This window comes from Euphorbia lathyris, chromosome 3, assembly GCF_963576675.1.
Source record: "Euphorbia lathyris chromosome 3, ddEupLath1.1, whole genome shotgun sequence".
Lineage (NCBI taxonomy): Eukaryota > Viridiplantae > Streptophyta > Magnoliopsida > Malpighiales > Euphorbiaceae > Euphorbia > Euphorbia lathyris.
This window is the reverse complement of record NC_088912.1, coordinates 6873723-6885553: the sequence shown is the minus strand read 5'-3', so window position 1 is coordinate 6885553 and position 11831 is coordinate 6873723.

Below are 11831 nucleotides of genomic sequence, written 5' to 3'. Positions count from 1 at the left end.
TATGTCTAAAGACTCTCACATCTTCACCAAACTGGATGAATCTATTCCAGTTCTAATTACGATGGGAAATGGAGCTGTCGTAAAATTGGACGGCAAAGGAACGATCGCCATCAACACGGAGAAAAGAACAAGACTAATAAATGATGTCTTGTATGTTCCTAGGTTGAGCCAAAATTTGCTGAGTGTGCCACAGATGATGCTTAATGGTTATTCTTTGCACTTTGAAGGAAACATTTGTGCAATTTATGATTCTCAACAATGTGAAGATGGAGAACAAAGCATTTCCTATTAAATGGGAAAGTATAGCTATCGCAACAATTAAAGCTCAAACTGAAGCTAACAGTTGGCTTTGGCACAAGAGGTTCAGACACAGTAATTTTCAAAGTTTGAAGTTACTCTCTCAATAGAACATGGTGAAAGATCTACCCACAATCTATGACTGCATTGGAGTTTGTCACGGCTGTCAATTGGGAAAAATGAGTCGTCATTCATTTCCTACCGGTGAGGTTTGGAGAGCAAAGGAGATGCTTCAATTGGCACACACATACATCTGCGGGCCAATGAGGACCCTCTCACTTGACAATAGTAGATATTTCATTTTATTCATAGATGATTACTAAAGAATGGCTTAGGTTTATTACATGAAAGACAGATTTGAGGTTCTGAATATCTTTCAGAAATTAAAAAATCTGGCAAAAAATCAAAGTGGCTGCAAACTGAAGACAACTAGAAGTGATCGTGGCATGGAGTACACATCTACACAGTTCAACAAGTTCTATGACGAAGAAGGTGTTCATCATCAACTCACCACTCGATATACTCCTAAAAAAATGGCGTTTCAGAACGGAAGAATAGAACTGTGATGGAGATGGCCAGATATAAGATAAAAATATGCCTAACAAGTTTTGGAAAGAAGCAGTCTATACATCTGTTTATCTTCAGAATCACAACACCATAAAAGCGATTCAAAACATGACTCCACTTGAAGCATGGACCGGGCACAAACCTTCCGTCGGACATTTGAAGGTGTTTGGTTGTATCTTCTATATGCACGTTCAAGTTGAGAAAAGACACAAGATAGAAGCAAAAGCTGAAAAAAGAATCTTTGTTGGTTACAGTTCTCAATCCAAAGGGTACAGAATATACAACTTGGAGACATAAAAAATTGTCATTAGTAGAGATGTCAATTTTGATGAAAAAGCTTTTTGGAATTGGGAGCAGAACAGAGAAGAAATGATACTGTTGGACATTCCATCATTTTAGCAAAACACTGAGCCAGAACAGGGTCAACCGTAGGAGGAGCACCAACAGGATTCAAGTTCAACCTCAAGTGATGATGATGATTATCCAAACAATTCAGAATCTCCACCAAGAAGGACAAGACTCTTAACTGATCTCTACAACAACACCGAGGTTGTAGAATCTTGTAATTATGTTTCACTTTGAACCAAAATGTTTTGAAGAAGCATCTCAACATGATGAATGCAGACTTGCAATGAAGGAGGAGATCTGAATGATCGAGAAGAATCAGACATGGGAGCTTATTGAAAAACCACCGCACAAAGACGTTATTGGCGTTAAGTGGATTTTCAAAACCAAATTCAACCCCGATGGCTCAATCCAAAAGGACAAGGCGAGATTGGTTGCAAAAGGATACTCACAATAATTTGGAGTCGACTAAAATGAAACATTTGCTCCTGTCTCAAGGCAACATATAGTTCGTACAATTCTTGCACTAGCAGCATAAAAGGCATGGAAAGTTTATCAGCTAGATGTGAAGTCAGCCTTTCTGAATGAGTTTCTCAAAGAAGAAATCTATGTCGAGAAAACACCAGGTTTTATTGTTGAGAAAGAAGAAAACAAGGTACTAAGGCTAAAAAAGTCCTTGTACGGTCTCAAACAAGCACCGAGAGCATGGTACATCAGAATCTCAAAAATTTTCTTCAGTGAACAAGGCTTCAAGAAAAGTCCAAGTGAGTATACTCTTTACATAAAGGCTAATAAAAATTTAAATACCATCTTGTTTCACTTTACGTTGATGATTTAATTGTGACGGGTAACAATCCATCCTTAATCTTTAAATTCAAATATGAGATGAAGAAATTTTTTGAGATGATAGATTTGGGCTTAATGAATTATTTCCTTGGCATGGAAATTTTTCAAAGTGTTGAGGGAATTTTTCTTTGTCAAAAGAAGTATGCAAGCAATCTTCTCAAAAATTCAAGATGGAGAATTCGAAGGCAGTAACTACACCTCTAGTCAATAATGAAAAATTGACTAAGGGAGATGGTTCACCTCCAGCAGATCAAAGGCAATATAGAAGTCTGATCGGTACCTTGTTGGATCTTACATCTACCAGGCCAGATATCATGTTTGCTACAAGCCTATTATCATGTTTTATGCAGAATCCAAGTCAAATTCATTTCACAACAGCAAAACGAGTGCTAGGATACATCAAAGGCACTATTGATTTTGGAATCTGGTACAAACCAATGAAATTTTATCAATTAATTGGTTTTTCAGACAGTGATTGGGCAGGTTCAGAAGAGGACATGAAAACTACATCCGGTTACAATTTTAGTCTCGGTAGCGGAATATTTTCATGGATCTCACAGAAGCAAGAAACAGTCGCGCAATCAACTGAAGAAGCTGAATATATGGCAGCATGTTCAGCGGTCAATCAAGCAATATGGCTAAGAAGAATTTTATCTGATATAAGTGAAGTGTAGAACTAGCCGGAAAAGATATTTTGTTATAGCAAGTCTACGATTGTTATTGCAAAAAATCCAGTTTAGCACCGAAAAGCGAAACATATCAAAATCAAGTTCTATTTTGTACGGGAAGTTGAAAATGAAGGCGAAATTAATCTGATCCACTGTAGATATTTTCACGAAGGCACTACCGAAAAATAAGTTTGAGTTCTTACGAGCCAATCTTAGAGTCTATGGACAAAAGATCAAGGAGGAGTGTTCAAAGTGATATTTTCCATTATACAAATTATTAAATTATATAAAAAATAAAAAATAAATAAAACTTAAACCAAAGAAATAATTACCTGTAGGCATACCTTAGAGACACACAAATAAATTATTTGTGCAGTAGCCTACAAATGAGTAAAAATAAGTTTGAGTTCTTACGAGCCAAGCTTGGAGTTTATGGACAAAATATCAAGGAGTGTTCAAAGTGATATTTTTCATTATACAAATTATTAAATTATATAAAAAATAAAAAAAGAAATAAAAATTAAACCAAAGAAATAATTACCTGTAGGCCTACCTTAGACTCACACAAATAAATTATTTGTACAGTTGCCAGCAAAATGAGTACAAAAAAATATAATAAATAAGACCCATACTCATTTAATGAATCTGAAATGTTTGATTTTTGGTCATCATCATTGAAAAGTGTTAATATATAGTTGAACATGCTTTAAATTAGGAATAGTATTTTCTTGCTTTCAAATTGTGTACACTTATTAGAATTTCTATTTATAGGCTGTATGTTTTTCAGTTTGTAATGTTAATGTAGTGAATGAGATCAAATTATAATAAAATTTGAGTTCAATTCCTTTCTTTCAAAGTTCTATTCACTCTAGCAATTTTTTTTGCACTTTGATTAATTAATTGTTTACGCTAAATTAGTCGCAATACCTCCAACATAAATCTAGTGACGGTTTTTACAAGGTGTCAGGTAAGTTTCTGTAGAGATGTCGTAATACGGTCCCGAAAAATTTGCCATGAGGTGGCCTCCCACGCATGCCTCCCTTGCGCTTATCATGTGAGATCCACCTGTGGTAGATGGCAGGGTGCCATATTTTGCAATGGTGTGGACCACACGCCCGACACATGACAAGAGTACTTTTTGGCGCGTCTGAGCCATATAGGGCGTGCTTCATACACGCTTCGCCTTCTTGCATCTTTTCCTCTTGAAACTTTTCTAGTGTAGGATTTTTTTAGATCTTCCATCATGTTGGTGAAGTTAGTTTTCCATACGATGAATACAAGTTGGGGTTTGATTGTCACACACTCTTCGTTGAGGCTGTAATTTGCACTTATTCCAAATCATAATCCTAAATAGCAAAACACAGTGTTTCACGTGATTCTGATGCCTTTTTTTATGAGAAAAATAGTCCAAAAAACACTTATAAATGCCCAATAATCACTTATCTAATGCATATATTAATTATAACATGTAAAAACTATGTATTTCTCAATATCCGTGGATCAAATCTAATAGAACAAGTAATCAAGTTGTTCTTGGAGCATGGATCGCCTTTTATATGATTAGCAGCAGAAGAATGAACCACGATCTTCTTATTACCGATCATGCTTTGATTAAGTCAAAGTTTATTTGGAGAGAAAAAAACAGATTGATGAACTAAGAACAAATTTGTGTGATAAGGTGAGAGGGGGGACGACACACGTATAGAGGGAGAGAGCAGTGGCGGAGCCAAGAATCCCTAACTAGGTGGCTAATTTTAGCTATGCGGCCGGAGGTAGGCATGGGGGAGTCAGCTAATAATGAGGTTTATTCTTTTGAGAATTTTTTTACCTTTCACCATACTAAAACTTTATGGTTGTGTGTCTGTTAAAAAATTAGAAGTTCTCAACGTAAAAAGTGGATATATTAAATTTTCTATATGTTCAATACTAATTTATTAAAAATGATAATATTTGCATACTTTTTTCTATAGATTTTTTATAATTTTTATAAATTAAAATTTAATTTAGAAATTAAGTTATTTAAATATAAAAAAGTAAAAAAATTGATTTTTTAATAGAAAAATATAATAAAAATGAGTTTAAAAGTATCATTATTTAGAAAATCAAGTTCATGGAATAATTAAATCCAACCACTGTAAAATAATTAAAATGATACTACATAAAATAAATATAAACTAATATTTGAAGGCTATAAGAACGAAACTAACTGCTATGTAAGGATGGAGCCGGTGACCTAGAGGTTCCGTCTGGGCTGGCTCTACTCTAGGAGAGAGGGAGGCAGAATTTTAGCTATCTTAGTTTAGTGGAGTTTTTTTTTTTTTTTAAATAAACAATAAGTTTCTCTGTTTTAGCTCATATATAAGTATTTCTGATAAACACAATCAAACAACTAATAATTACAATTAATTAGTTGATGAATATCTGGAAATTTTTTTAACCCAAGGTGAAAAAAAATGAGAGTGATGGTTTTATGAAACCGCGATTTCGATTTTCCAAAGGCCATTCCCGTTTTCATTAACCAAACATCGACTATGGATTTATCCTCACAACAATCATTTTTTTGAGTAAAAATCCAAAACATGATATTTTTTCTTTCAATCATTCATATAAGACAGGTGGGAAATATTTTGTAAAAATCCTTGTTTTGTATCTTCTGTATACTTGATGTGGAAACTCGTATATGCAAGGGTCCAAGCTGTCATTTCGTTTGCTTTTAATAAATGGTTTTATGTGTTACCAGAATAATCTGTCAACTTCTCCATCTTTTTGTTTGCTTCAATATTATTAAATAAAAAATAGAAAGAATACACAGAATAAAAAAAGAAAAAAAAAACAACTTGTTTCACAGAATGAAAATCTTAGCAAAAATTGGTAAAAATAGCACTATAAAACAAATGCTTTATGGCGATATTTTTTGAGACGATTTTTATTATTTGATTGTATTGTATTTTAAAAAATATCTGCATTTTTTTCATGTTAATGACGGTTAGAATTCGTTGTGAAAAAACATCTCGTTGTTTTCATTTGAATAATTTCTCTTTTTTTTTCCGTATTTAAAAATTTAACAACGCTTTTTAATTTGTGTCATCTTTTATAATCACTTATTGACACTTTCAACTTTTTATTAGCATTTTTAAAATTTAACTACACATAGGAAAAAAACGTCAATATTTTTATTAAAGTCAAAGACGGTTTAAATTTTGCGTCTATAAAATGTTCACCAATGTATTTTATAAATTAATGATACTTTTTTTTTTATCAATTGCATTCATCTGATTTTTTTAGTTTTTATTTTTTGCGACCGGGAGATGACTGAGCTTTTTCCTTTACTAAAAACGAAGATCTTTTAAGTTGACCCGGTTAAAATGAGTGTTAACGATCTCAAAATTGAAAAATTCTAAGAATCAAAGATATTCTAATTAACTTAATTCTTTAACTTTTTAATTTTGAGATGATTCGGATGTTGTTTGGTGAAGAGAGAGAAAGTGAATGTTTAGAGAGATAAAACTCCAAAAATTATGATTTGAAAAATATAAAATTTGGTTCCATAGTAAATGTGGTACTTTTTTGTCTTAATATTAAATGTGGTACTAAATAACTTTAATTTTTTAAATTTTCCATTTTAATACAGTTAACGGTCATTTTTATAGTATCAAACTAAAAAATCCTGATTTTTAGAAAAATGAAAAACCTCAATTCTCTCTTGGTAAAAAAAAAAAACCACATGCATACCATTAGCAAAAAGTGTAACCACTAGCAAAAAAGTGTAACCACGGGATTTATTGTAATTTACCCCTTTTTATTTGTAACATTTTTTAATTATTTAACTAGACTTTTAATTTTTTGTTGATATTTTTTAAATGTTTAACCAAGTAGAGTGGTAGATGGTGGGTTCTAGGATAAAATAGCCAGTCAATAAAATAGCTCATATAATCTTTTTCGCCAATCAGGATTGTTGAATGGAATAACTATAACCTAATGCGCTGCTAATTTTCGAAAAGGGAATCGTATATTAAAAAAAACCCGATGAAGAAATAAATATAGGATAAATAATAAAAATAGTTTAAATTGGAAGCTCATTTACATAATTAACCCATTTATTCAACCTACTACATATATAGACTGTTTTTATGTGAGTTTCTCATAATACCCATAACCTTCCCACTTCCCCCAACGCGAACGGTCTCTCCCCATTCTCTTTGGTTACGCGAAACAGTTGGCTCCTCCATTAATGATTCCAAGACTTTTAATCTTCATATCTTCCTTTAAATTGCACGAAATCTGCACCATTTCTCAAAATCACAATGTATTTCTCTTCTTCTTCTCTTCATCTCTTGATTCTGCAATTTTCTAATCCTAGAAAACGAAGCCATGTTGTTCATTTTCCATTTCCTGCTCGTTTCTTGGTTTCTTTCTTCTTGTGACCATCGAAGAAATGACGATTCTACGTTATTTTCATCGTTTTTCCCAGTTTATCATATTGTTTTCGTCCAAAAATGTAAGTATATACTGTTTTTTCTGCGTTTTTCCCATAAATTCACTTAGCATATGTCGTTTTCGCGAAGTCTGTGGGGAGAAATTTATAGATTTCACTTCCCGAAACGATGATTACGCAAAGTTTGCGAGGTAATTCGATAATTTTCTCTCGCAGACTCCACGATTTCATCGTTTCACGAAGTCAGAGCATCACATTTCTCCTCGCATACGTCGTGAAATCATTGTTTCGCTAAGTAAAGTCACCTTCTTCCTTGCACATTTATGTTCGCATACTTAGCGAATCCTCGTTTCGTGAAGCCAAATCTTCCTTTTTTTTTACTAACACGATTTAATTTTTCTGAAGGTGGTTGAATACATAATATTCATTCCTGGAAGCCGGCGTGTGTGGTGCCATGAGAGATATTGATTCCAAAAGGCCTGGACTTCCAACCATCGGTTGTGAATAAGAGCTTACACCGTGGGACATGTCCGTCCCTCTAGTGAATAAGAGCTTATGTATCGTGAGACATCCATCCATCGGTGGTGAATAAGAGTCTATGTATAATGAAGTTATTTGTTAGGAGTTTATTGTGGCAATCTTGTTCTGTACCGTCAGACACATCCATCGATCGGTAGTGAATAGGAGCCTATGTATTATGAAGTGATTTATTAGGAGTTTATTATGGCAATCTTGTTGTAAATTTTGATAATGCTATGATTTTAATGTTAGAGTTTGTTGTTGTTTGTCATTTTTTGTTATATGCCACTTCGCGAATTAGCTTAAAAACACATCCCGGCTTCGCATATGCTAATTAAATTCATCAAGTAAATCAAACGTTCGCAGGCTTCACATATGATAGAGAGTATTATGGAAAAGTCACACAAAAACAGTTTAGATATGTAGTAGGTTGAGTAAATGGGTTAAATATATAAATGGATCTCCCATTTGACCTAGTTTTATAATTTACCCATAAATATATATCTACAGCTTTAAAAGTTAATGTTCATGTAGTTTTGTCAAATAGAAATTATTGAGAAGATGGAGAGTAAAATCAGGAAGGTTTAGAAAATATGGGACACCGGTTATAATGATGGACCAATTCAAACTGCTTTAAACTATCTGTTGTTAAAATAAAAAATTAATTATTTAATTAAAATTTAATTTTACGAAAAAAAAAATATGATCCACAATCTACATACTTGGCAGGACGGTAGTAGAGTGCGTGTATGATCATCGAGCATTATGGATGACTCTTTTTATAAATAATAGACTTAATACATCATTTGCCCCCGAATTTGTTCAAAATAGTTGATTGGTCTCCTAAACTTTCAAAGTATTTCAATAGCTCCCTGAACTTGCATAAAATGTTCAGTTAGTCCCATGAACTTGCGTAAAATGTAATCAATTAATCATTCGGTTGTAAAAAAGCAAGTCAAATGCAGAAGACATGTTACACGTGCCTTAGAATGTTATTATATACTTCACAAAATAAATTCAAACATGTTAAAAAAGAATTTCTTACTTATTCAACTATAAAACATTTTCTTCTCTAATATTATAATCGCATACCCCGATCATGGTGGTTTTACTTTTTTAAGATGCGTGCAACATATATTCCGTATTTAATTTACTTTTTTACAACCGAGTGATTAAAAAAAGGGCGGCCCGGTCGCATTACGCGTCCCCGCTGAGCGAGGGTCCGGGGAGGGGTCCCACCACAAGGGTGTATTGGGGGCAAGCCTTCCCTTGCCAATTTAATTGGCAAGAGGCCGCTCCTAAGACTCGAACCCGTGACCTCAGGTCACACGGCAACAACGTTTTTACCGTTGCGCCAAGGCTCGAGTGATTAATTGATTAAATTTTATACAAGTTCAGGAGGCTAACTGAATATTTTATTCAAGTTCAGGAGGCTATCGAAATACTTTAAAAGTTCAGGAAGCCAATCAACTGTTTTGAACAAGTTCAGGAGACAAATAATATATCAAGCCTAAATAATATTTAGACGTACTTATTTTCTAATTCTAATGTGGAATATATTCCACACGGTTGATATAAAGAGACATACAAAAATTGGATTTAAAATGCCAAGCCTTCCATTTAAATAAAAATTCACAAATGAACCTAATTCCTAACAACTCGGTCGAAGCGACCATCAACTGTGTACAACTCCTAGCATTAGTCGAAGAATAAAAAAAACCAATGGTTTGATTATATTTTAAGCAGTCAATATAACTTCTCTCTCTGTTCATATATAACAAGTCAAAACATTTATAAAAATTTATAGAAAAAATAAAACCCTTTTTAAATTTTATAAATATTACCAAAACTCGTTTCAAAATATCTAGAATTTATTTTTAATATGTAGAATATATATAATTTCAGGATATTTCTTTTTGGGATAAGTACAAAAAAATGTCTGTGGTATACGCGTTTTGCGAACTCGAACCTGTGATATTTTTTTTTGCAAACAGAGGTACGTGTTACACGCCGTTAGCAAACAGAGGCAAAATTGATTAACAGTGTTAAAATTCAAAGAGAAAAGAGTTAATTTGGTCATTATATTTATTTATTTTATAAATTAACCTCCCTAATTGTCTAATTATCACAAATAAACCCCAAAATCAAAAATAAAAATAAAAAATACCTTCTTCTTCTTCTTCCATTAATAAGGAGAATAAAATATTTTTTCTCTCTCTTCTTCTTCTTCTTCTTCCATTAATAAGGAGAATAAAATAGTTTTTCTCTCTCTTCATTCTCTCTCCTTCTTCCATGGTTCTTCTTCTTCTTCTTCTTTTTCCATTAATTTCTTCTTCTTCCATTAATACGGAGAATAAAATATTTTTCTCTCTCTCTTCCTTTTTTCTCCTTCTTCCATGGTTCTTCTTCTTCTTCTTCCCCTCTCTCTCTTCTCTTCTTCTATTTTTTTTTTCGATTCCAGATTTCCGAAATAGGAAATCTGAAAATTTCAGATTTCCAAAATCGAAAATCTGGAAATTTTCAGATTCCTGGAATTTCCAGATTTCCTTCCTGGAAATTCCAGACCAGATTTCGGAACTTAAAAAAATAGAAGAAAGAGAGGAAGGAGAGAGAAGAAGAAGAAGGTATTTTTTATTTTTATTTTTGATTTTGAGGTTTATTTGTGATAATTAAATAATTAGGGTGGTTAATTTATAAAATAAATAAATATAAGGACCAAATGAACTCTTTTCTCTTTGAATTTTAACACCGTTAGTCAATTTTGCTTCTGTTTGCTAACGGCGTGTAACACGTACCTCTGTTTACAAAAAAAAAAAAATACTACAGGTTTGAGTTCGCAAAACGCGTATACCATATGCATTTTTTTTTTTACTTATCCCTTTCTTTTTTGTTTCATATCTATTTTTTTTTGTTGATTAATTACTTCTTTCTCTTTAACTAGACCATATATTTGAAAGGGCTAAGTCCATTTTTAATTAAATATTTATTACATATGCATATACATCTATTAAAATGAACACTAGTGACATATTTTTAGGATCCTTAAGAGTGTGTAAAACAAGTCACTAAATTTCATATCGCAATTGTTCAGCCACCCACGTAAGCATGCTTTGTAAAATGAGCCATGTGGAGTTACTGTGTGTCAACCATCTGAAAATTGTCGATTATTAAATCATTTCTTTAAACACTTTCATATAGCTCTCAAAAGGGTACGTCCATGTAAAAAGAACTGAACCACATAATTCGACTTCTCTTACATGATGAAGGATGAGGTGTATCATTATGTCAAAGCAGGATGGTGGAAAAAACTTTTCAAGCAAACAAAGGTATTCATAATGTGTGTTTGAAGAATAGGCAAAATTGAATTACTGTCATACAAACAGATTTGAAGAATAGGCAAAATCGAATTACGGCAATCCTAATAGGTCCGACACTAAACACAATGTAGTAGGCATGAGCAATTTCATTATAACATAAACATCATGTGATTTTAAATTACCTATTATAGAATCATTTAACGACACTAGGTTTCGTATATTAGAGTGAACGTGAGTCTTCATGTAGAAAAATGAATTACAAACAGTCTTTCAGATGACACTTTTATGGCTTGCTACAGTGTTTGGAATGATGGTTGTATAGCTGCTGCTACAACTGAGGCTATTGCATTGCGCCAAACGATTATATGGACATTTTCACTCAATTGTAGCAATGTTATCTTTGAATGTGATGTCAAAAGAGTTGTGGACGCTGTCAGTACTCATAAAGATGATCTATCAGATTTCGGAACCATTATAAGAGATTGTCAATTTCTTCTTTCTAACAAAACCGATTGTTCGGTGTCGTTCTCTCCTCGTTCAGTGAATGGGGTTGCACATGTCATTGCACGACATGCCCTTTCCAATGCTAACGAGTTTTCCTGCTTTACTATTCCTATTTGACTATCAGCTGCGGTGTGTAAGATTGGTTTCATGTCTTCTTTAATATAATGCGGGTACTTGTTTCAAAAAAAAAAACAATCTTTCATTTTTCCACATACAAATTCATCCGAATCATAGGCAGCTTGTCTCTCTTTTTACCAAGCGCGAGCCTCAAGTCAGTCGGTATATATCCTCATTTGTCTTATCCTGGATGTTCAACAGTGTGCCACGAATGGT